Consider the following 27451-nt stretch of genomic DNA (forward strand, 5'->3'; position numbering starts at 1 on the left):
GCTCAAGTTCTAAATGCTTGACATTCACTGTCTAATGGTCAACATTGCCTATTTGTGACTTGGTATCTAGAATTTGTTGCTTGGCACCCACTCTCTATTGTTCGAAAATTTGTATTTCCACTCCATCATTTCTTGTCTAATGGGAACTTGCATCTTGATTTGTCTGTTCATTTTGAGTGCTGGGAGCATCATCATCTACATAGATAAATGTACTATAGTCTTCAAGTTCTTCATTACATGAAGCATCACCTTTTTTTACAAACTCATCAATTCTCACATTTGCACTTTCCACAACTTTGTTAGTGTTAGAATTTAAACACTTATAAGCTTTTCTTTTTGTGGAATAACTTAGGAATATGTCTTCATCAATTTTTGCATCAAGTTTTCCATCTCTGTTATCATTCAATATATAACATTTACTTCCAAAGATTTTAAAATATTTAACATTGGGAGCATAACCATACCATAGTTCATAAGATGTAGCATTTGTACATTTTTTTGACTTGAACTCTATTTAGGGTATAGACAACAGTACTCACCGCTTCTCTCCAATATTTAGGTGATACACCTTTATGCATCAACACAATCCATAATTGATATATTTAGGTTCTTTCTACTATCCCATTTTGAGGAGGGGTCCTTGGTGTTGGCATCTGTCTTTTGATTCCTCTGTCATTGCAAAATGTGTTGAACTCATGTGAGATGAATTCACCACCTCTATTAGATCTCAAACACTTGAGACTCTTCCTTATTTCTTTTTCAACTTTGGCTAAAAACCACTTGAATAACTGAAAGGCATCATATTTAACTTTAATAAATATTACAGACATCATTCTAGAGTAGTCATCCATAAATTGAATGAAATATTAATCTCCACTATAGCTTTAAACACCAATGGGTCCACATAGGTCAGTATGAACCAGTTCCAAAATATCACTAGCAGTATATGTTTTACTCTTAACACTAGACTTGGACATCTTTCCCAATTGATTCTATTTACACATAGCATTGTTAGGCTTCTTTAGTTTAGGAAATCCTCTTACTTTCTTCATCTTATTGATATTCACCAAATTGTCAAAATTCACATCACATAATCTTTTGTGCCATAACCAAACATCTTCTTTTTGTGCAAACATACATGTCTCTTCTAATAGGTCTAGATAGAATAAGTTACCTCTTGTCTACTCGCCAGTCTGATGCAAGAGCATCTTGGGTTGCATTTGTATCCTACATGTTTCTTTTCTTATTTTTTTATGAGCTCCTTGTTGCTACCAAGCTCTTAGTCTTCGCCAAGTTCTCTATTGCTACCGAGCTCTTAGTCTTTACCAAGGTCTCCATTGCTGCTAGTTCTCTATATGTGCTGAGTTAGTAGTTGTTGTCGAGTTTGCAATTGATGCTAAGTTTATGGTTGATGCCAAGTTCTCTATAGTTGCTGAGTTTGTGTATGTGTCAAGCATTGCTGAGTGTTAGTATTGTTGATCTCATGTATGTGTCGAGTGTTGTCAAGTGCTAGTATTTGTTTTGGTCCTTCTTTGGCCGAGCTGTCTGTGTCTGCTTCTAGTTTGGGTGAACCTTGCATGTTAATTTCATTATTTATATTTAATATTTGTTGAGAGCTGACTTGTGGCTTGGTTTGCATTTAATGTAAGGGTTTATTTAGTTGGTAATTTGTAATAGGACGACTTGTGGCTATGAAATTATTTAAAGGGGTCTTGGGTAGAGTCTTAGGGATGATTTTTTTAGATCAGGAAGAGTAGAAAAAGAGTGAGAATGTGAAGATCATCATTGAAGATAAAAGTTTGAATTGTAATGTTGGTCATAACCTAGAAGGCCTTACAATTGGGCATGTATATTGATAATTTAATGAATCAATATAGTGTTTTTCTCTTCTATCTCCTTTGGTTGTTGTTTGTTGTGTTGTGTTTTTGCTGTGTTTACTCTTGCAAGTAACTTTGGTATGTGGGTGTACTTTTGACCCTAGTTACCATAGTTTTCCCTACATCAAGTGGTATTAGAGCTTGAGGTTTGTCCTTGTGGAGATTCAATCGTGTAGAACCCTAAGTTAATTTGGTTGTGGGGTAGAAGATCTGAGGATTTGACCTACAACTTGCAGAGGCTTCTGATCTTGTAGGAACCTGATTATAAAGATGGTTTGAGGTAGAGGAAATGATGCCAATACCTTATTAAATACATTGAGGAAAACTACAGCCACATTAGATGTTGTAGAGACAACCAAGAGGAGAGGAGTGCATCTTGATGATGCGAGTGATGATGAAGCAACAACATTAAACACTAATCCTCAACTAGAAGAAGATCAAGATGAGGCAAGATTGTTGAGAGTATTGTCTAGGAAAAATTCAAAGCCTGTTGTAGAAGTTGTTCCTTATGAGGGGAAATTGGATACCAATGTTGTGTTGGATTGGATTTATGATATGGACAAGTTCTTTGAGTATGAAAACAATCCTGATAATAGGAAGGTGAAAATCATAGTTACTAGATTGAAGGGCCATGCCTCATTATGGTGGGATCATTTTCATATTGATAGAAAAAGGAAAGGAAAGGTGAAGATTAGGACTTGGGTGAAAATGGTGAACAAGGTGAAGAACAAGTTCCTTCCTATTGATTGCCAAGTTAGCTTGTTGAGAAAGATGTAAAATTTGAGACAAAGGGACATGACTGTAAAGGAGTATACTAAAGAATTCTATAGATTGGACTTTAGATTTGGATATGTAGATGGTGATGTTGAGAAAATTGTAAGGTACATAAATGGATTGAGATATGGGTTTCAAGATGAAATAAGTTTTGTGAAGTGCTCATGGAGAGGAGTTTGCAAAAAGTATGAAGGAGATTCATGATTCAGTAAGGTTGGCACTTGAGAAGAGTGTAGAGAACTATAAGTAAGAAAAAGACAAACATAGAAGAGATGTTCAGTTGCAGGTTGGAGACTTAGTCTGCGCATACTTGAAAAGGGAGAGGTTACCAAAGGGAAAGCATACCAAACTACTCATGAAGAAAGTAGGACCTTGTTAGATAGTGAAGAAGCATCAAATGAATGCTTATGAGATAGAGTTACCCTTAGATCTTGGTATCTCTCCCATATTTAATATTTGTGATGTACCCCCATATAAAGGTGATGTGAATGGATGTTCAGAAGTGTGGCTTGAAGAGCTTGAAGATGTTGTAGGGATACTAGCCCATGAACCAAGAAGCTCGACAAGATCTTGGATATAAAGGTCATCAATAAACTAGGAAGAATGTATACAAGAAGCGTTTGGTTCAATGGTAGGGATGTACTAAAGAAGAGTTTGTATGGATGGATGAACACAAGATCCAGAAACATGGCCTAAGTTTGCAAGAGCTTAAATCAAGAGGACTTGAGATCAATGCACCCCAGGAGTATGTTGGAAATACAAGATATGCTAGGTTATTGAGAGGGGAGGGGTGAATTAATAATCAATAATACTTAATCTTAATTCACCAATTAATCCTTCATATGTATTCTGATCTAATTGCATGCATGAAAAATTGAAAGCATTAAAACATTCATAACACTTTAACACAATATGGTAACCCATAAACCATCCAAATAGAAAGTAAAACTGGGGTGGGGATGATACCCACAAGCTTTAGTACTGTAGTATAAAGTTGGCATGTCAAGGCTTACAATGATCACTTCTAATGATCTACATTGTTAGGATCAATAAGGACTATTAGGTCCACCTTGCAAAAGGATTTTACAAACATACAGTGAAGTATGCACTTGGTAAAGAGATTTACAAAAGATTGTTAAGTCTACCTTGTGAAAGGATTTAACTGTTCCACCTGTTAGGATGAACTAGTGGCTGATCTCTGATCTGCAACTTTGATTTGAAAAATGAGATTCCTTTGGAGTGTAATGATCACCTTGCTATGATAGATAAATCTTTGTTGCTCCTTATACTACTTGTAGCCTCCTTACTTCACACTTCACACTTCTACTTTTTATATATTTATTTCTATGTTTTCATTCATTCATCTTTGGATGTGATATAATACATTATATATATATATACCAATCCAAATTACAATTCATCAAGATCAGCTGAAATACAAGTTTCACCAAAATACACAAAGTCGAGCCAACTATAGGTTCTTGGGTTCTAAAGATAAATTTAGTGAGCTTCTCACACTCGACAACCATTATCAACACTTGGCATCATCATGCACTTGGTAGACGTAAAAGCTTGGCTCATTCTAATCACTTCCAAGTTGTTTGAACTTAGTTTGCACTGGTGACTTAGTGAACACTATGAAACTTGACATATAAACTGAATCACTTGGTTGACAATGCATAGCTTGGTCAACACTATTTTTGCAAGTTTGTTATAAACTAAATCACTTGGTTGACACTGCATAGCTCGGTCAATATTAGATTTATATAACTGAAGCTGTGAACTTGGTAAGCACTAGAAAACTCAGTTTACACTGAGAAACTTGGTAAACATGATGAAACTCAGTTTACATTGATAATCACTAACTTGGTAGATATTGCTCAGTGCAAACTGAATATTGTTCCTGGAACTCAATAGCAACTATAGAACTTAGTAGAGCCTAAATTACTTGGTTAACACTATACATTGCAAGATAAGCTTGGTAGCTACTAACCATCTGATTAAGTGTGTGTGTGTCACTAATAAAAAACATTGACTATAATGTCAATAATCTCCCCCTTTGGCATTAGTAACAAAAATAGTTTATCAATCAAAACTAAATTCTAATTTTTTTAAAAAACAATCTTTCGTCTCCATCTTGTGTCTTCAACTTGGTAACATACTTTGTTTTTGATATTTTTTGAAATTGCTTTTATAAGAGATGTTTATCTAAAGATCTGTACATGTATATGTATAATATTATGATGCTCCCCCATACATATATAGTCAACATACTTTACACGTTATACATCTTCTCATCTTCTCCCCTTTTATCACATGTTCTCCCCTTTTTACATATTTCCCCCCTTTTTGACATAAATGCCAAAGGTGTACGCTATACGATTATTCCAAAATGTGACAAGAAGTTAGATGTACCTTTAAAATTAGTGACATTGTCTTGTTCCAATTTTCTTGCAACATCTTGCTTGTATGCAATGTAATCTAAACTTTTGCTGATAACTCAATCATGTGATCAACTATGGAGAAGTTGTTATCATAGATGATAGTTTTGACATGTGCAATGTGTTTTTGCAATGCATCCATGTTTGGGAGAATCATGCCTTGTATATCTACAAGTGTGGTTCTTATCTTGACTTTTCCCTTAGCAATTCTTCTTGAATATAAGTCAGAAATCTAATCTTTGTGTGATGAGTAGAACTATAGCTCGGGTCAAGTGACAATTGGTGTGTATTTTCCTTTAGATCTTCATCGATCTTGGAGAGTTTATCTTTAATTTACTAAGTAAAGGTAGATGTGTCACATAGTTTTTTGAATAGAGAAGTGAGATTGTTGGTAGAGATTTCCAATGAGCTGAGAATAGTAGACAAGTCTACTTGGTATAGTGAAATCTTCTATGCAACTAGCTCCAATACTTTGTTTTCAAATTTCTTCTTTGCTCTTTGCAACAATTTTTCTTTCCCAATTAGATCTTCATTAAATTTCTGAACTACTTCTTCTAATTGTGCCAAAATAGGTTGGGAAGTATCAACCTTAGTGATGAGTGCATCTGCAAGAATGTTCTTTGCATCTTCTAGCTCTTGATTTTACCTGTTTCTCTCATCTTTAAGCCTCTATTGCTTAGCTTTCTTTTGCAAAATCTCACCTACTATATGCATTTGATCAGGGTTCAGAGTAGAGATATCACAATTTGGAATAACTATATCCTCATCAAGATCGATGTCTTCTTCCTTGTCTTTGCCTTTTCTAGAAACCTTAATACTCAGTTGAAGCTTGCTCTCAACTATATTTGCACTAACTATTTGCATACTTGGAATAGTAGCAATAGTGGAAATAGAAGGACTAGCAACAAAAGTAGATAGTCCAATGATTGTATAAATACCTTGTTGTTGGGTAGCCAAAATTCATGAAGGAGGAAGCATTGAGTGCTTGGTAGATGAAGTGCTGATCACTTTAGTCAATGAAGTACTAAGCTAAATAGGTGCAGGGATTGGTTGAGTGTTTGGATTTGCAATTTTTGTCACAACTAACTTGACAAAAGCTTTCTTTAAGCTTGATGGCTTTAAAGCTTTACTTGGAGAGTGAGGAAATGAGGCCATAACTACTACTGCAATCTTTTTAGGGTCAGTTTCCTCAATGCTCTGAATCTCAAGGATATTCTTCTCAGTGGGTTCCTATTCTTGCTCCTCATCATCTTTATTCTCATCAATTGTTTCTTCTTCATCATCATTGTCATTTTATTCCTTTTCATCTTCATCATCATCTTTATCACTAACATGAACAAAAAAATCACTCTTCTGATGAAGATTGTAGATGTTCTTGCATGTATTAGTGACATTATTCACCACATGTTCAATGTCATTGATTAGTATCAAGTAAGTGTTAAATTCCAAGGTGAGTTTTTCTTCATTCTGCTTCATGGATTCTTTCACTTCTTTGTCATTAAATCTCGATATGAGTTGCCTCAGAGTCTACTCATATATATCCTTTGAATTTTTCTTGGCATGTTCCCATCTTGGCTTGATTCTTTCCATCATTTCATTGGGAATTTTCTATGCAAGTTGGTCAGGTGAATATTTTCATTTGCCTAGCTTAGTCATAATCATGTCTTCAAATTGCTTCTTCTCCTCTTTATTTCTAGTCTCATACCTCAATGATTTAAAATTTTGCATGCCATCTCCAGAATCAATCTCTTTCAATTTATCTAGAAATGTAGGTGATGGCCATTTGAAAACGATATCCTCTACTTCTTCACCCAATTTTGATTTCTTTCTAGATGTTCTTCTTGTGAATACTATAGTATATGACTTGGTAGGTTTGGTTATAATAACAGGTTACCTTTCTTCTTGATTGGCTCTTCTCTTTCTAATTTTGTTTCATCTATATCATCATCTGCATCATCTTCAATCAAATCATCTCCTTTACCTTATGTCAATAGGACAGTAGAACTAGTTTGTCTCAGTTTTTCTATCCTCCTCTTTCCTTTGCTGACAACTTGAGGAATCTTTATTTCTAGTTCAATTCTGGCTTTGGCTTCATCATATGTACCAAAATATGTGGCCTTGGGATCCATAGGTTCATTCAACAATGCCTCAATGATGTCCTTGGTGTCATCAATATTAACCTCATAGCCTAGAGGCTTAACCCATACCACTCTAGGTTTGATTGCTTGTATGTACACTTTGTCACAATCTACCATAAAATGAACATCATCCTTGTAATCTTCTACAAGTTTCTTTGGAATTCTAAATATGTTATTCATCTTATCTTTGAATGAATCAAAATAATTGTCTATGATACTGACATAGTTTTCACCCTTCTCTGCTATATACTCATTGATTTGATATAGTACAGGTACATCTTTTCTCCAATATAAAACTTTTGCTTTTGAAGGGAAAAACTTTTGTACAAAGAAGAACAAACACGTTAAAAGTGAACCAAAATTACATGGGTTATTCTTTGAAGTTCTGATACTTCCATGTTTTCGTTGAATTGGTTCAACATCAACATGACATGTTGTTCTTCACCACTTTGAAAGTGAGATCTACTATCTCATATGATATGTTATTGAGATGACTGGAGCTATATATTTTATGTGCTATTACATGAATTCCAAACTTCAACTCCATGTCAGCTACATAGCTAATCTTCATACCTCTTCCATCCGATTCGGTAAGAGTTTTCTTTTCTAGTTCTACCCGACTTAGCGTTTTGGTAGTTTTTTCCTTGGTCAACATTAGGAGCCCTGTGATTCGATGTAGCATTTTATTTATTATCAAGATAGGATGCTCCAACAATAGCTTCCCATTGTGTACATAGCCAAGGATAAACCTTATCAATTTTATCTGATAGTCTTAGGGCATATGTGGAATGCATGATAAACCCTGGCTTCCAAGTGTTAATGCTCAGATTTCAATGCACCATTCAAACACAACTTTTCTAGAGTTTTATCCATTTCTAGGGTTCCAATGTCTTGAATTGAATAGTGAAAATTTGAGCAAATATTGTTAACTAGTAGTACCTTTGGTGGAATCTGTGACTAAGCTCTAGTTGGATCAAGCATTTCCACAATTTCCAGACTCTACTTGAAGTCTAATGCTTTCCACTCAACTCCTCGAGCAAACATCTCAGACCCATTCTTGGTTTTTCTGCTAGAGGATGTCATGCTTAGTAGGGTTTATGAAAAAGGGAAAACTTCAACAAGAAATTGCACAGATCACTTGGATGCATAGAAATTGTTCTTTGTATAAGCTCTTGAAAATTCACAGTGATAAATGAATTCGATTTCACCCTTTTTAACAAATATCACTTTCCAATTGCCATAAATACTTGGTACGTTCACTTACTTGATGACAGACTATCTTCCACTTAGTTTGAATTAATTTCTTAGTAGAGCCATTCATGACTCAGCGTCCACACAATGAACTAGTTACTCCTGACCTTTGTTGATAGGGTCTTGCAACTCGACCTAGCTCAGTGAGGTCTAGAATTTCCTTAGACATTTGGTGATCCTTTTGCATCTTGAATACTAACATGGATCTTTCCTTCTAGTTGACTGGAACTGGTGTAGGATGTCTACTTCAGAATCTCAGCTCTAGTTATCCTTGTGGGAGATCAAGTAGAAATACTTGAGTCACCCAATTCTTGAGTGACATGTGCTTTATTGCTTGGGCTTGTATTCTCAAAAGATTTCAAAATCCATTGCTATCTCATCTACTTTCTGATGTTGTCAAACTTTCCTTTCTTTTCATCTTCAATTCTTTTAGTGTTCATACAGTTCTTGGAAAAATGTCCAAGTTCTATACAAATAGAACATCTTTTAGTGGTGTCTCTTGTCCTCATGTGATGTTTCACATAGTTTATTCCAATGTGTCCAAATTCTCCACACTAATGACATCTGTACCATGTATATTAGTCCCAACCAAATATAGCTTTTACAATCTGTTCTATTATCTTCAATATCTTGGTTTTACATTTAGAAGATTTATGCCCATGCTTCTTGTATTTGTGAAATTTTCCTTCAAAGTTGGGTTTTTCTTTGTATTCATTAGCTCCATGACCATAATTATTGTAATTGTAGCATTTTACATTTAATTTAGCTTTACCATTACTCCAACATTTTTTTGGTGTATGACCTAGCTTACAACAGTAATTGCAAGTAGGTCTTTGATTCTTTTGTGCTCCTTGCTTTGATGTTTCACCTTCTTCTATATATCCAATTCTTGCTTTGTAGTTTTATCTATATTTGATTTTCTCATTTAATTGATCCATTTCTATTTGAGATTTCATCATCCTTTCATTGGTTTTCTTTTTAGTGTTTAGATCATTTTACAATCTTTCATTCTCTGATCTTAGATTCATGATTTCTTCATTTGCATTAATAAGATGATTAATGAAGTCTTCTTGTTGAAGGGATAGATGTTGAATTTTATTTTTCTTTCCTTCTATCTCTTCTTGTATCTTGTTTTTCTCTTCCATGACTTCACACAATCTTACTAATTGAATTTATTATTCTCTTTTTAGCTTTCTTATTTCTTCTTGAAGTGTACCATTATTTTCTAATAGTTCTCTAATTGCTTCATTAGCTTCATCTAAATTACTTTCTAAATGGATATCTTCAATTCTTTCTTTAGTGTAGAGTTTGTCATTCATCTGTATTGCAAAATCTTTTCTTCTTTTTAGGGATTGAGATAGTTGCTCCTTTCGTTTCTTAAGTTTCCTAATAGCCAATTCCAAATATTGTTGGAAATATTCAGGAAAAGGTAGGTTACTGAGAGGGGAGGGGTGAATCAGTAACTTATAAAACTTTTAAACAATTCAACATTTTTCTCATTCATCATTCATTCATCTAACCTACTGCATAACTGAAGGAACGAACATTTATTGCACATGTACATAGAGATTTGGTGACCCAAAAACCTTCCAAATAGAAAGTAAAACTAGGGTGGGGATGATACCCACAAAACTTCAATACTACAATATAAAGTTGGCCTGTTAAGGCTTACAATCATCACTTTTGGTAATCTACCCTGTTAGGAGCAAGTAGGACTACTAGATCCACCTTGTTTGAGGATTCAGAAACATACAATGAAGTATGCACTCTGTTAGGAGATTTACAAAAAGACTGTTAGGTCCAGCCGGTTAAAGGATTTATAAACTGATTCACTTGTTAGGATGAAGCAGTGGATCTGCTTACAACTGTTTTCTAATAAGATCCTTGTTGCATTGATCACCTGATGTGATAGGTATAACTTTTTTGCTCCTATGTTGACCTTGCTGTGTTCCCTTTTATTCTGTTGCTGATTTGCTTTTACATTTCTCAAAATACCTTCTTCATATGCAAAAATTACCCCTTATTTTTTATTTTTATTTTTTTACCATTCCATTTTACAAATGATATCATACATTACATATATACCATTTCAATATTTACAACTACAAGGTCGGCCAAAACACAAATGAACATAACATTACTGAGTCAACCAAATAGTAGAAAACTTGGGTTCCTCAAGCTGACTCAGTGACCTTCTGATACTTGGCATCCACTAGATTACTCAGCATCGTCATGCAGTCGATAGAAGTAGAGGCTCGGTTCATACTAGCCACACAATACTGCTTGGAACTCGCTAACCATTGGTGATTCGGTGGATATAGTGTCACTTGGTAAAAGCTAACTTCTTTGTTTACCTTGCTGTGCTCGGTGAACACTAAGTTCTTCATTTACCTTCCTGTGCTCGGTGAACACTGAGTTCTTCATTTACCTTCCTGTGCTCAGTGAACACTGAGTTCTTCATTTACCTTCCTATGCTCGGTGAACACTAAGTTCTTCATTTACCTTGCTTTGCTCAGTGAACATTGAGTTCTTCATTTACCTTCCTTTGCTCGGTGAACACTGAGTTCTTCATTTACTTTCCTTTACTCGGTGAACACTGAGTTCTTCATTTACTCGGTATCCTTTGGAATACTTGGTAAGAATTGTTTACCTGCTGAACTTATAAGGTAGCCACTGAATGTTTGGTATATACTGTAGACTAATTGATGAGCTCAGTAAGCATTCAGAATCGAATAAGTGTTTGTACTAATGTCAAATATATCATAATTCCAACAATCTTCCCCTTTGGCATTAGTGACAAAAACACTTATGACCCAAAACTTATGTGCAAAATTTGACATCCTGATTTACATATATCTCCCCCATACAATATGCACATAGTATTTACAATATCTCTTATCTATACACATGGCTTCATTATTTACATATGTCTCTATCTCTTCTTTGGTACTCTATCTCCCCCTTTTTGACAATAATGCCAAATTAAACAATATATATTTACACAGAAACACCAAAATGGGAGATAAACTCAGAATGTACCTTGAGAATAAGAGCCAAAGTCTTATCCCAATTTTATTGCAAAATTTTTCAGGTGGAGAGTGCTATCTGAACTTCAACTAAAAGTTCAATCACATGATCTGCAACTGAGAAATTGTTGTCATGGATCAATGTTTTGGAGTAGGTAATATGTTTTTTCATTGTGTCCATGACAGGTATAATCATATTTTGGATGTCAATTAGTGTAGATTTGATCCTAGCTTCCTCTCTCAATAGTTCTACCTGCTTTTTTGATAAAAATCTGATTTTGAAATGATGGGATGAACTTGAATTGGGGTCAAGTTGCAGCTTTTGGGCACTGACCTTCATATCCTCATCAATTTTATTTAATTTTTCTTTAATCTCCTTGGTATATTTGGTAACATCACAAAGTTTGGCAAAAAGTAAAGTTACATTATTAAAATAATTTTTAAGATTGACCAGAATTGTGGACAATTCTATTTGTTTTATTGCAATCTGTTGAGCAATGTGCTCAAGCACCTTATTATCAAATTTTCTTTTAGCCTTTTCAATCAATTTTTCTTCACTGGAGGTGTCCTCATTGAATTGATCTACAACCTCTTCTAATTGAATCAAAATGTGTTGAGTAGAATCTACTTCAACACCTATAGCTTCTGTAATTATATTTATGGAATTCTCAATTATTCTATACTCCTTATCCCTTTCAGACCTTAACTACTTTTGCGTTGCCTTCATCTCTATTAGTTGACTAGCATACCTCATTTCTTCAATGGTAGCATTTTTGTAGTCAATTTTTAGAATCACTATTTCTGCGTCTAGGTCAATATCCTCAAGAATTTCTTTTCCAGTGAGTAGAAGTCTTAATGGTTGCTTTAGTTTGGCTTTTGTGATGACTGATTTGACCTTGGGAGTAGACACAATAGTGGAGATGGAAGGACTAGTAGTGAAGACTGGTATACTTAAGGGTTGAGTGCCAATAGGAGTATTTACCGGATAAAAAATTGGAGTACTTCCCAAAAATGGTGATACACTCGGTAATGCAGTATCAGATCTAACTAGATTTGAAGTAGATGCAGATAATGCAGAAAAAATTGTAGAACAAGCTGGAATATTTATAATGGGAAGACTAACTTGTGCAAAAATTGGTGCTAATGTAGTTGACAAAATTGTGGAACTTACTGCTATACCGACTGAAGTTGATGGAGCTAAGGAGGCTGGCTCGGTAGATGAAGGAGAGGGCTGTAACTTGATAGATGAACTGGTAGACACTTCCATTGATGATACCTGGAGCTGTGATGTGGTAGGTGCAGATGATAAATCTGATGTGGATGCTATTAAACCTGTTGAATCTGACTCCAACCTTGATGATGTGACAATTTTAGGTGGAGAGTGAGGAAGGGATGCAATGACTGTTGCTGTAATTTTTACTGGATCATCTTCCTCCTTATCTTCCTCTTTAGCTTCTTCCTCCTTTTCTTCTCTCATTAATGCATGAAGCTCACTCGGTGAAACTATGATGGATGGAGTACCATCAATATCATCACTGTCACTGTTGTCATCATCTTTGATTTCCACTGGGTCTTCATTGGGCTTATGTAGATGATAGATGTTTTTCCACATGTTTGTAGCATCATTTACAACATGCTCAATGTCTTTGATCAAAATTAAACATGTGTGGAATCTGATCATCATTTTACCTTCATGGTTTTTCATTGCTATTTTTACTTCTGCTCCAGTGAGACTTGGTTGAAGATTCTTCAAGGATTGCTCATAGATATCTTTTACCGTTTGGGTTGCTAATTCCCATCTCAGTTGCAATCTCTCCAATAGTTCCTTTGAGATTTGGGAGGAAAGCTGGTCTGGAGAGTATTTCCATTTACTCATCTTGCTTAGTACCAGCTCCTCTATCTGCATCTTCTCAGTATCTGCTTTAGATTCAAATTTTAGTGCTTTGAAATTTGTGATGCCAACTCCTTCTTCTAGTTGTTTGAGCCTTTTCTCAAATTTAGGTGTAGGCCTAACCAATATAGGTTCTTGCTTACCTTTTCTGGTCCTTCTAGTAAATACTGTAGTAGGTTTCTTTTTAGGTTTGGTAATTATTACCCTACCTTTCTTCTTCAGAGGTTCTTCTTCAGTTTCTTCTTCTTTTTCTTCTTCTCCTCCTTCTTCATCATCTCCTTCGTCCTCACCTTTTCCTTCTATTAGCATAAGAGGTCTGGATGCAGTTTTCAATTTTTCTATCTTCCTCTTACCTTTGCTTATGGCTCGTGGTAGCTTGATTTCAAGATCAATTCTGGCCTTTGCTTCATCATAGGTTCCAAAATTTTTTTGCCTTGGGTCTACTGGCTCATTTACCAGTGCTTCTATGATGTCCCTAGCTTCATCAATATTTACCTCATAGGGAAGAGGTTTTACCCATGCAACTCGGGGTCTGACTACCTAGATGTACACCTTATCATAGTCAACCATGAAGCATACATTATCCTTATAATCCTGAACAAGCTTAGGAGGAATCCGAAACCTATTATTCATTCTTTCCTTGAAATCTTCAAAATATTTGTCCATGATGCTATCAAAATTCTCACTCATCTCTGCTACAAACTCATTTATTTGATACAAAATTGGAATGTCTTTTCTCCATACGACAGTTCCTTTTGACGAAAAGAATTTTTGAATATAGAAAAATAAACAAATCAATAGAGAACCGAATTTACAAGGGTTATTCTTGGAAGTCCTTATACTACCCATATTTTTATTCAATTTTTTCAGCAATACTTCAAATAGATCAAGTTAAAGGTTTTTCTTCACAACCTTGAGGGCCAAATCCATAGCTTTACAAGGTACACTATCAGTCTACTAGAATTGTATGATTTATATGCAATTACATGAATGCCGAATCTTAGTTTGACATCAGATACAATGTTTACCTTTAAACCTCTACCATCCCATTTGGCTAGGGTTTGCCTTTGTAACTCCTCCCGACTTAGGGTTTTGGTGGTTTTGGCTTTGCTGAGCATAGGGAGACCCGTGATTTTTTGAATCATTTTCTTAGTGATTAGCACTGGCTCCTCTAACCAAAATTGTCCATTATGAACTTGACTTAGGATATACCTAATCCATTTGTTTTGGAAGTTTCTAGGCATATGCAAGATATGTGTCAAGCCTTTGGTTTCAAGATGCTTGAACTCACATTTTAGAGAGCCATCTACACTAATTTCACCTAGGGAATTATCCATTTCTAGGTTTCTAATTTCTTGAATAGAACATTTGAAATGAGTACAAATATCATTGATAAGAAGTACCTTGGGGGGTATTTGTGATTGAGCTCCAATTGGGTCGAGTGATTTAGCAACGGTCAGAACAATCTTGAAATTGAGCGCTTTCCATTCTATACCCTTTATTAACATCTCTGAACCTCTTTTTGTCTTGCTGCTGCTAGTGCTTGCAGATGCCATCGCCGCTCGGTAAATATAAGAAAATCTTGAAAAAATTCTTCCCAGGAAATTCACTTCAAATCACTTGGAATTTGCTCAGGATTCACTGAAAATCTTTTAGCTCTGAGTATTCTTAAGTTGCAGTAAAAAAATGAAATTGAATTTTTCCCTTTTGATGGAAATACTATCATTAATGCTCAGTACGAAGGTAGATGAGATGACATAGTGCTTTCCAGTCTGTTGTCACTCTACTTAGTAAAGCTTTGCAACTCAGTGATGAAACAAAATCTTTGATACTCTCGACCTAGCTTGGTAAAGTCTTTAACCAACCTTGCTTGGTAAATGCAACATGATGAATTATAACTTTCCTTTAGTTCTTGAAATACTGATTTGATCATTTGCACTTTTTCATTCTGGAATTGCTTAAGATATGGCTTGATGATGCAGTTCTTGATATTTCTTAAATTTAATTGGAAATGGTGGAGTCACCCATTTCTTGAGTGACATAACCATCATTTGAACTGTCTTGCTTGGTAGATTTAGGAATCCATTGTTGTCTCATCTGCTTTCGAATGTTATCAACTTTAGCTTTCTTTTCATCTTCAATTCTTTCAGTATTCATGCAATTCTTGGCTATATGACCAAGTTCTGTACATGTATAGCATCTTACTGTTGTGTCTCTTTTTCTCAAATGATGCCTTGAATAGTCTTTGCCAAAATGTCCATATTCTCCACAATAATGACATCTACACCAAGTATTGTAGTCCCATCCAAAGATTGCTTTGACAAGTTGTTCAGCTAGATTGAATGATTTGGATCTGCATTGGAATGCCTTGTGACCATGTTTCTTGCATTTGTGACATTTGCCTTCAAATTTTGGTTTTTCTTTGCATTCATTAGCTTTGTGACCATGCTGATTGTAGTTGAAGCATTTACCATTGAATTTTTCCTTTCTATTACTCCAACATTTGTTAGACATATGACCTATCTTGCCATAGTGAGATTAAGTGGGTTTTTGATTCCTTTGGGCACCTTGTTAGGAGGATTCACCTTATTCCTTATATCCAAGACCGGCTTTACCTTTTTTTCTATGAAAGTTTTGCTTACTTTTCAGATTTAATTGAATCATGTCTACTTGATATTTCATCATTCTCTCATTGACTTGCCTTTCAGTGATTAAGTTATTTTCCAAACTTTCATTGATTTGTCTTTCAGATCTTAGATCACTTTGTAAGCTTGCATTGATTTGTCTTTCAGTAATTAAATCATTTCTTAAACTTTCATTCTCAGATCTTAGATTCATAATTTCTTCATTTTCATTAGATAGTTGACCTATAAGACTTTCATGCTGAAGGGATTGATTATTTCTTACCTCTAGGTCTTCATTTGCCTTGTTTCTCTGTTCCAAAACTTCACATAGCCTGATGGATTGGATTTATTTTTCTCTTTTAAGCTTCCTTACTTCTTCCTACAGAGAACCATTTTTGGCTAGGAGTTCCTTGATTGCTTCATTAGCTTCATTTGAACTGCTTGATGGTAAAAGGTCTTCAATCTTTTCTTCAACATATTGATGATCATTCATTTGTCTTGCAAGTTCCTTCCTTCTTTTTAGAGATTGAGAGAGATGCTCCTTTGCTTCTTTGAGTTGAGCCATGACCATTTCCAGATCTAGCTTTTCATTTTCAATAGATTTGTCAAGTCTAAATATCTCCATTGTCCTTCATCTTTGCTCAAGCTGTCAAACTTTATCCTGAGAGCCACAAAGCTCTGATACCAATTGTTGGAAATATTCAAGACAAGGTAGGTTACTGAGAGGGGAGGGGTGAATCAATAACTTATAAAATTTTTAAACAATTCAACATTTTTCCCATTCATCATTCATTCATCTAATCTACTGCATAATTGAAGGAACAAACATTTATTGCACATGTACATAGAGATTTGGTGACCCAGAAACCTTCCAAATAGAAAGTAAAACTAGGGTGGGGATGATACCCACAAAACTTCAATACTGCAGTATAAAGTTGGCCTGTTAAGGCTTACAATGATCACTTCTAGTAATATTCCCTGTTAGGAGCAAGTAGGACTGCTAGATCCACCTTGTTAGAGGATTCCGAAACATACAGTGAAGTATGCACTCTGTTAGGAGATTTACAAAAAGATTGTTAGGTCCACCAGGTTAAAGGATTTATAAACTGATTCACCTGTTAAGATGAAGTAGTGGATCTTCTTACAACTATTTGTTGATAAGATCCTTGTTGTATTGATCATTTGATGTGATAGGTATAACTTTTCTGCTCCTATGTTGACCTTGCTGTGTTCCCTTTTATTCTGCCGCTGATTTGCTTTTACTTTTCTCAAAATACCTTCTTCATATGCAAAAATTACCCTTTATTTATTATTATTACTTTTTTACCATTCCATTTTACAAATGATATCATACATTACATATATACCATTTCAATATTTACAACTACAAGGTCGGCCAAAACACAAGTGAATAGAACATTACTGAGTCGGCCAGATAGTAGAAAACTTGAGTTCCTCAAGCTGACTTGGTGACCTTCTGATACTTGGCATCCACTAGATTACTTGGCATCATCATGCACTTGGTAGAAGTAAAGGCTCGGTTCATACTAGCCACACAATACTACTTAGAACTCGATAACCATTGGTGACTCGGTAGATATAGTGTCACTTAGTAAAAGCTAACTTCTTTGTTTACCTTGCTATGCTTGGTGAACACTAAGCTCTTCATTTACCTTCCTATGCTTGGTGAACACTGAGTTCTTCATTTACCTTCTTGTGCTCGGTGAACACTGAGTTCTTCATTTACCTTGCTTTGCTCGGGGAACACTGAGTTCTTCATTTACCTTCCTTTGCTCGATGAACACTAAGTTCTTCATTTACCTTCCTTTGCTCAGTGAACACTAAGTTCTTCATTTACTCGATATCCTTTGGAATACTTAGTAAGAACTGTTTACGTTATGAATTTATAAGGTAGCCACTGAATGCTTGGTATATATTGTAGACTAATTGATGATCTCGATAAGCATTCATAATCGAATAAGTGTTTGCACTAATGACAAATATATCATAATTCCAACAAATATAGCTTTTCATTGTCAATAGGCTTATCAAGTTTGAATACATCCATGCCTTTAATTATTACTCAAGCTATTAAACTTCTTCTTTTAGAACCACAAAGCTTTTATACCAATTATTGGAAATACAAGATAGGCTAGGTTACTGAGAGGGGAGTGTTGGTCTTAGATTGGTTTTGACAATTGTGTGTCAACACACTTAACCAATCTCCAAGATGATGCTGAGTATAATATAGATGCTGAGCTATAGTATGTGCTGAGTCAGAGATTTAATAGGTGCCAAGTGAACTTTAGGTGCTGAGCAAGATTTAGATGCAGAGTGATAACTGATGCCGAGTCACTATAGGTGCCAAGCAAAGTATAGATGCTGAGTGAGATAGAGTTACTATAGGAGATGAGTGAGACAAAATTCCTATATGTGCTAAGCATCAGCAATCAGTAAGTGTCGAGTAACACAAAATCAACATATGAGTTTGTACCTTCACAAACTCAGATGTAAACCATTTTTGAGTTGACTTAGGATGAATCTTGAAAGATATTAAAGATAAGATCGTGTCTTTTAGATTTCCTATGTAATAAACATGTAACTAATAAGAAAAATTGAGAAAGCATGCACCCAATAGGAAAAGTGAAAGAATTGAGCAAAAAAGATGGAAGAATATTGATCATAGATTCATCCCTAACCCTAAGACTTTGAAGCCTTTAAAAGGAGGACAATACCTCATAATTCATGTGTGTAAGAGAGACATATGGGAGAATGCTATTAAAGTTCAAAGGGGTATAAGGAATTAGAAGAAAGAGTAGCATTGTAAAATTGAGTTGGTTAGAATAGAGCATTAGCACTTCAAGCTGAGACATATCAGATCAAGAAGGATCAAGTCAGATTGAACAAAACAAGGATCTGGAATTAGCAATTGAGGATTGTAAGTCATCAGGTCATTACATTCTAATACTCTCTAGCCATTGTATTAGGAATGAAAATCCTATGGAGATAGGTTGGTCTAACAACCATGTTTTAAGCCTTTCAACAAGGTACTAAATCTTTTAACAGGGTAGCATTCCAAGTGAGTCTTGGTAAATCCTTTAGACAGGTCACTTTTAACAGGGCAAGCCTTTTACAGAGTAGACCAGTGGTCAAACTTTGTAACCTTAAACAGTTACATATTGTTGCAGTGATAATTTGTGGGTGTCATCCCCACATTAGTTTAACCTTCTCATTTTGGAGGGTTTCTAGGTAACCAAAATCTTATGTTATCTATTTTCATGCATGTCTTTACTTTTATGTTAATTAGATATGGTAGATGCATGTGAATGATTTCAGCTAAAAGTTTTTAAAAGGTTAAAGTTAGCTACTTTTGATTCACCTCCCCCTCTCAGAAGTAAATTTTCCAATTTGTAAATTTCAACAATTGGTATTAGATCCTAGTTCTCACAAGAAGCAGCCTTACAACTTGGAGAAAAGATCTAGAAATGGAAGTCTACAAACTTGGGAAGGTCATTGAAAACTTGGTGATTGATATACAACTAATTCTACACAATTTGGAAGAAGCCAGAGAACTAAGAAAATCCTTAAAGAGAAGAAGAGAGATTTCCATAATTGAGAATGATACACAATACAAGGATATTGACACCTCAAAAGTGTTTGCAAATGGAGATTCCAAAGAATTTTATGCAGCAATAACAAACCTAATGGAGAAAAATAGAGTCCAAGAAGAAGAGATCAGAACACTGAAGCTTGAACAAGAATCAAAAGTCATGGTGCTTTGTGAAGTGATTGAACAGAAGAAAAGAGCCATTGAATATAAGGCTATGCTAGAAGAAGACAAGAGAAACCTTGCGAATAGACTAGAAGAAAAGTCAATTGAGCTTGCAAGAATTTCCAACATGCAGCTAGACACCCTAAGCCAGATGATGAATGCACATCATGAACTGAATATCAAGGACATTAAGATCTCCACACTGAAGATGTAAAATGAACAACTAAAAAATGACTTGAAAAGAGAGAAGGAGATTGCAGAGAGCTTCAAAAAACCCAATGAGGCCATCAAGTACTTTGAATAACTACTAAAATCACTAAGAGCTAGTAATGATACTTTAGGACTAGGATACATCCACATTGGAAAGGGAGAATCATCCAAGACTACAGAAGAAAGAGGTGAAAAAGGTAAGAATACTAAACCTACTTGTCATTTTTGTGGTAAAAAGGGATAGAACACTCATCAACATGACAAACCTAAAAATATGGGTCACTGCCACAAGTACGACAAGCAAGGACATCAAGCACACAACTGTAGGACTAGAACTATTACGACGCCAAGATTTGAAGGTCACTACTACAATTGCAAGAAGTATAGACATAGAGCTTTTGAGTGCAGATCAAAGCCTGTGTGGACACCTAATCAACCAACAAGTGGAAACAATCATGGATACCACTATAATTTGGATTACAACACCAGGCATAGTTGTCACTATTGTCAAGAATATGGACACATCCTTGAAAATTGTATAAGAACAAATTTTAGTGAACACTACAATAGATGGTTGAGCCAAACAACATGTTTTAGTTTTTTGAAAATTGGTCACATTAGCAAAAATTTCCCAACAAGGTCAAAGACACCTAACTCAGAGTTCAATAAAGGAAAAGGAAGGGTTGATGTTGAAGACATCGGTAGAGAAATGAATAAAACTTGGAAAAAGAAAGATGGAAGCAACACATCCAATAAAGGGATCACTTCACCCAAAAGGTCAAGTGGTCACACTTCATCCAACTAAGAAAAAAAAGACATGTGGAAGTGATATACAAAGCTTTATCGTACATCAGTTCCTAGACAAGCAAGTATTGAAAAGGAGAGATGAACATGAATAGAGATACAAAATTAAAACTTCAAGTTTTCACTAGTACTACCGAGTAAGAAAAGTTGCCTTCAGATGCCAAGTAAAATTTAGTACATGCCGAGTTGATTGCCAAAGTCAGTAGAAGCTGAGTGGTTGGTTGCAGCTGAGTTGGTAGTGGAAGTCGAGTGAAGGGAAACTCTAATGGATGCCGAGTGTTTGAAAGACAATGGAAGCCAAGTAATGCAAAAATGCTTAAGGAGCCAAGTGGACAGTTGTAAATGCACTAAGTATTAAATGTTGCAAAATAAGGGTATGTGGTCACATTTTGAACCATTTTTCCTCATTGTGAACAGAGAAAAATGATGAAGAAGAGTGTATAACAATTTCAAAGCACAGAATCTAGCATTTGAGTAGATTTCTTTGCAGATTTAGCTTAGTTTCATTAATTCCAAGGTATTTACACCAGTGCTGAGCTACGCAATTTTAAATTTCTTTGTGTTCAAAACCATAGATAGAAGAAATGACCTCTACTTCTAGGAAACCATAGGAGAAAGAGCCATTTGAGGTCCAACTTGTGTCAAACGAAGTTAAACAACCTAATTTCTAGCCAATCCGTAAAGTTGCATATGAAAACAACCTAACTAGAGCCCTCTCTATTATTCCTCCTAAGGTAGTCATGGTCTAGGATGTTAGAATATGTTATGATTGCAAGATTGGAGCCATAAGAGACATGGAAATGAGGGAAGCTTATTAAAAGTTGTGTGAAAATGGATTATTGAAGGAAGAGTACCAAATCATTGAAAGGAAGGGTTTGACTCGTGCCCTAGAATTCCCACTACCTTTAAAAATGAATGGATCAAGATAGTGTTGATTAGGATTCATGATGGAAGTTTATGGTTGGAAGATGGCCCAATCAAGATATCAAAGAGGATTATTCATAGAGTAATAGGGTATCCAACCCTAGATCAGCCCAAAACCCTCAGAAGTGATTCCAAGGAAGCAATAGAAAAGAACACTGGAGGCAAATGGAACAAGAGAGGAATGACCATATACATTATCCAAGACCCTCTTGTTGACTTTTCTATCAGGGTTATCTCTCACAATTTTTATCAATCCAGTAGACTTAACAGTGTACCTTGCATTGCAATAGATGTTGGCTACAAACTTGTGCAAATTTGGTTCAATTTTGATTTGTATATTTTTCTACATACAAAATGAATTTCCATCTTTTGGTAAAGTTACCTAGAAAACCAATAGGCCCATTGTAGCTCAAGTGAATGAGTATATTAAACAAATGGGAGCTAATTTTGAAACTATTATGACAAGTTATTTTGAGGATTTCAAGAAGTCCATGAAACAGAGATTGAGGATACCTATTTCACTAGTTGAGAAACATGTAAATGATGTATGTTTTCTTGTAGATATTGATCATACCTATATTCAAGAAGCCATACCGAGGGTTAGATGGTTAAGACCTCTTGGATATGAGATAAATATAGATGAGACATCTGCAGCTATAAGAACATTATTAACAGAAGAAGTAGATAAGAAAGCACCACATTTTGGGAACTATGATGTGGTGAGATCAAAGGTGGACATGGAGTTGAAGACTACCTCCACATTGAAGAAAAAGGAGAAATTGGTAAAGGAAATAAAGACCAAATTTGGAGAAGGGACAATTGAGGTAGAATAAGAAGAAGAAGAAGAAGAAGAAGAAGAAGCCAATGATGATGAAGAAGAACAAGGTCAAAAACCATGTGCATTAACCCAAGACATGGGTGAGGACACTAAAGAAGAAGAAGGTGCCGAGCTGGAAGTACCAAAAGTAAAACCTAAGAAGAGGAAGGCACATAAACAACCTGCAACATAGTCAAAAGGAAAAAAGAAAGTAGCTAAGCTGAGCCTAGCCAAGCCTGCCAAAAGGAAAAATACAAGGGAAAAAAAAAAAGTGGCAAAGGAACAGGAAAAGAAGAAAGCCACAGAGCAAGGAGGGCCAGCGGAGAAGAAAAGAAGAAAATATGTGGTACCCCCAGAGTCAGATGAAGAGAGAATAGAATCTAACAATGAGCAATTCAGAGTGGTAAGTCACACCACCAAATTTGACCTCAAAAATGTTTGTGATAACATTAGGGATAATGCAGATTTGACTAGACTAAAAGGCATTGATTTTAATAAGCTAAGTAGAGAAGAGAAGAACATAGTGGAAGAATCCATCTACACTATGATGGCCAAGTTCAAGACTACTCCACTTGAACTTGATAATTCTATGCCTAAGGAGCTAAGTTCAATTATTGAAAATAAATGGCATTATTGCCTAAACATGGAGAAAGACTTAAGAGAGTCAACATTGGCTCGTGTAATGCTAGAACTTACAAAAGGTCAAATAAGTAAGGCTATCAAGAAACATGGGAGAAAATTTGCACCTAAATGTAGAGCCTTTGACATTCTGCAAAATAAAGTTGAAGATGTTGTAAAGAAGTCCACTCTCATGTGGAAAGTTATATATGGTCTCCAAACAATTAAGGAAGGACAAGAAGATCCCTTTGAGGGAAGAAATAATGATGAAGAGGAAGAGGAAAATGAAAAGGAGGGAAAAGGAGAGAAAGAGAAGGAAGAAATTATAGTGGAGGAGAAGACATAAAAAGATATGAGGCAACAACTGAAGAGCAACATCAAGAACAGAGTGTCCAAGACACACAAATACCACCACCTAGTCCTTCACATACAACACCTACATCTAAAGAAATAGTAATTGTGAAAGATGTTCCTGACACTACTGGTTAGAACATTAACCCATTGACTGTAGAGGATCTTAGAAAGATCCTTCACCAAACAAATTTGCAATCATAGTTATGTACAAATCCTATTTTGGTGAGTGTAGAAGAGTTATAGAAAGCTGTAGCTAAAATAACCAAGGAGAAGGTGAACACACAAGAACCACCTTCATGACCTCCTATAGCTACAAGTGATCAACCAAAAGAGAAAGCAACACAAGAGTCATTTGCTAAGGTTGATTCCATGGTTACAATAACTTCAACTACTAAGGAGAAAGATAAGGAGCAAACAAGATAGAAAGATACCATTGATCCTACAACACAAAGACAAGGTGCACCTCCTCTAATCACTGCAATTGATCAAGGTAGAAGTGAAGAAGAGAAGGAAGAGGAGGAAACCCCTAAGGAGAGAGAGCAAGAGGTAATCAAAAAATTAGTTAATTTTCCTACTATAGGGACTCCTACTAAGAAACTGAGCACTGATGCAGTACCACTGCAAATATCAGCACCAGGCTCAAGCTCCACCAAGATAGCAAGGGTACTTCATTATGGAGACCCTGCACTTGATGAAGATAGAGTCATACCAAGTTATGACTACAAGACAATGAACTTGGAATAGATAAATGAAGTGCAAGAGGCACTAAAGAGGAAGAAGAAGCAAAAAATACTTAGGAATGAGTATAGGTAGAGGCAAGCATTAATAGAAATCAAAGACATCTTTCTTGATGCATTTAGCTTGCCAATACCTAATGAAAAAAAGCCCATTATGGAGCAACTGTCCAACATAGTAGACCAGGTATGAAATGAAGACGTTGATACCAATGTTAAATTATTGGAATGGTCAGAGAAGAAGTTTCAAGTGAAGGTAAATGAAAAGAGATCTGGTGAGATAGTACTATCACAAGTGGAACTAGCTAAGAAGATAGAGAAAGTGAAAGCAATACTTGGGAACATATTCTCATTATACTCCAAATTGTGTGATTACTCATTTTTCACACAAGAGACTAGCTAGAGAATATTGATCTTGGAGAGGAACCTTAAGATATCTAGCACACAGCTACCCAAGGACCCAACTCAAAGTGAGAAGCATTTTTCCACAACGCTTCACACTTAGAAGGAGTTAGTTGTATTAAAAGTAGAAGAGGCTAATATTAAGGCCAAACTAATACAAATCTAGTCTACCATCACCCCACACATGGAAGAATTACACAAAGGGATGACCTATGCAGAGAATGTTTTGAAGAAAGATTTAAATATTTGTAGACTAGAAGGCCTAGTACGCCTTGCAGCAGAGACAACCATCCAACCCAAAGCACTGGAAATAGCACTAGACAATTGGGATGCTTCTCTAAAGATAATAATGGAGGTAAATAAAACATTTTTGGCTAAGTATTCTATTTATTCTTAGGACCTTTTGACATAAGTGTCAAAAAAGGGGGAGATATAATATTTTAAGGGAGATAAAGAGAGGATATAATAAGAATGGGGGAGATATAATATTTTTGGAGAGATAATAAATGAAGACCCAAAGGAGAAAGAATACCCAAAGGGGGAGATATTAAATTTTGAATTTTGAGGAGAAACAAGGAGACACAGCCAAAAGGATACAAAAACTAAAAGGAGATGTGTGAGAGGGGGAGCATAAACAAAGCAGGAGTATACACAAAGTAGATACAGATTAGAAATAGAGTAGACAGAAATAAATGCAAAGGAATGATAAGGAAAATAATGGAAACAACATGAGACAAATCCAACTTTAGAGAGTTTTGATATAGAAATGGCACATCAGCTTAGGGGGAGTTACAAGTTTTTGAAATTTTGTGCATATGCCAAACAAGATACATATTATACTCATAAAGACCAGATTCATAATGCTTAGTTAAGTGTTTTTTCCACTCATGTCAAAGGGGGAGATTGTTGGTCTCAGATTGGTTTTGACAATTGAGTGTCAACACACTCAACCAATTTCCAAGATGATGCTGAGTATAATATAGATGCTGAGCTATAGTATGTGCCGAGTTAGAGATTCAATTGGTGTTGAGAAAACTTTAGGTGTCAAGCAAGATTCAAATGCTGAGTGATAAGTGATGCCAAGTCACTAGAGATGTCGAGTCACTATAGGTGCTGAGCAAAGTATAGATGCCAAGTGAGATATAGTTACTATAGGAGCTGAGCGAGAAAAAATTTCTATATGTGCTGAGCATTAGCAATTAGTAAGTGCCGAGTAACACAAAATCAACATACGAGTTTGCACCTTCACAAACCTAGATGTAAACCATTTTTGAGCTGACTCAGGATGAATCTTGAAGGATGATAAAGATAAGATCGAATCTTTTAGATTCCCTATGTAATAAACATGTAGTCAATAAGAAAAATGGAGAAATCATCTAACCAATAGGAAAAGTGAAAAAATTGAGCAAAAAAGATGGAAGAATATTGATCGTAGATTCATCCCTAACCCTAAGACTTCAAACCCTTTAAAAGGAGGACAATACCCCATAATTTGTGTGTGTAAGAGAGATATATGAGAGAATGCTAGAAAAGTTTAGAGGGGTATAAGGACTTAGAAGAAAGAGTAGCATTGCAGAATTGAGTTGGTTAGAATAGAGCATTAGCATTTCGAGCAGAGACATATCACATCAGGAAGGATTAGATTAGATTGAGTAGAACAAGGATTTGGAAACAGCAATTGAGGATTGTAAGTCATTATGTCATTACATTCTAATACCCTCTAGCCATTGTATTAGGAATGAAAATCCTATGGAGATAGGTTGGTCTAACAGCCATGTTGTAAGCCTTTCAACAAGGTACTAAATCCTTTAATAGGGTAGCATTCCAAGTGAGTGTTTGTAAATCTTTTAGATAAGTCACTTTTAATAGAGTGTAAAGCCTTTAACAAGGTAGGCCTTTCACAGGGAAGACCATTGGAATTGGTCAAACTTTGTGGGTGTCATCCCCACCCCATTTTTACCTTCTCCTTTTGGAGGGTTTCTGGGTGACCAAAATCTTGTGTTATCTATTTCCATGCATGTCCTTACTTTTATGTTAATTAGATATGGTAGATGCATGTGAATGATTTTAGCTAAAAGTTTTTAAAAGGTTAAAGTTAGCTACTTCTGATTCACCCCCCCTCTCAAATGTAAATCATCCCATTTGTAAATTCCAACAGGGAGGGGTGAATTAGTAACCAATAAATTTAATCTTAACTCACCAATTTAATCCTTCATATGTATTCTTATCTAATTACATGCATGAAAAATTGAAAGCATTAAAACATTCATAAAACTTGGACACACAATATGGTAACCCATAGGCCTTCCAAATAGAAATTAAAACTGGGGTGGGGATGATACCCACAAGCTTTAGTACTGCAATATAAAGTTGGCTTGTTAAGGCTTATAATGATCACTTCTGATGATCTGCCTTGTTAGGAGCAATAATGACTGTTAGGTCCACCTTGCAAAAGGATTTTATAAACATACAATGAAGTATGCACTCAATAAAGAGATTTACAAAAGACTGTTAAATCTACCTTGTGAAAGGACTTAACTATTCCGCCTATTAGGATGAACTAGTGGCTGATCACTGATCTACAACTTTGATTTGCTAAATGAGATTCCTTTGGAGTGTAATGATCACGTTATTATGATAGATAAATCTTTGCTTCTCCTTATAGTTCTTGTAGCCTCCTTACACACTTTTTATTTTTATATATTTATTTATGTTTTTTGATTCATTCATCTTTGGATGTGATACAATATGTTATATAAATACCAATCCAAATTACAATTCATCAAGGTTGACT

Source organism: Cupressus sempervirens, chromosome 11, assembly GCF_028749045.1.
Source record: "Cupressus sempervirens isolate cs-2001-9-10 chromosome 11, ASM2874904v1, whole genome shotgun sequence".
Lineage (NCBI taxonomy): Eukaryota > Viridiplantae > Streptophyta > Pinopsida > Cupressales > Cupressaceae > Cupressus > Cupressus sempervirens.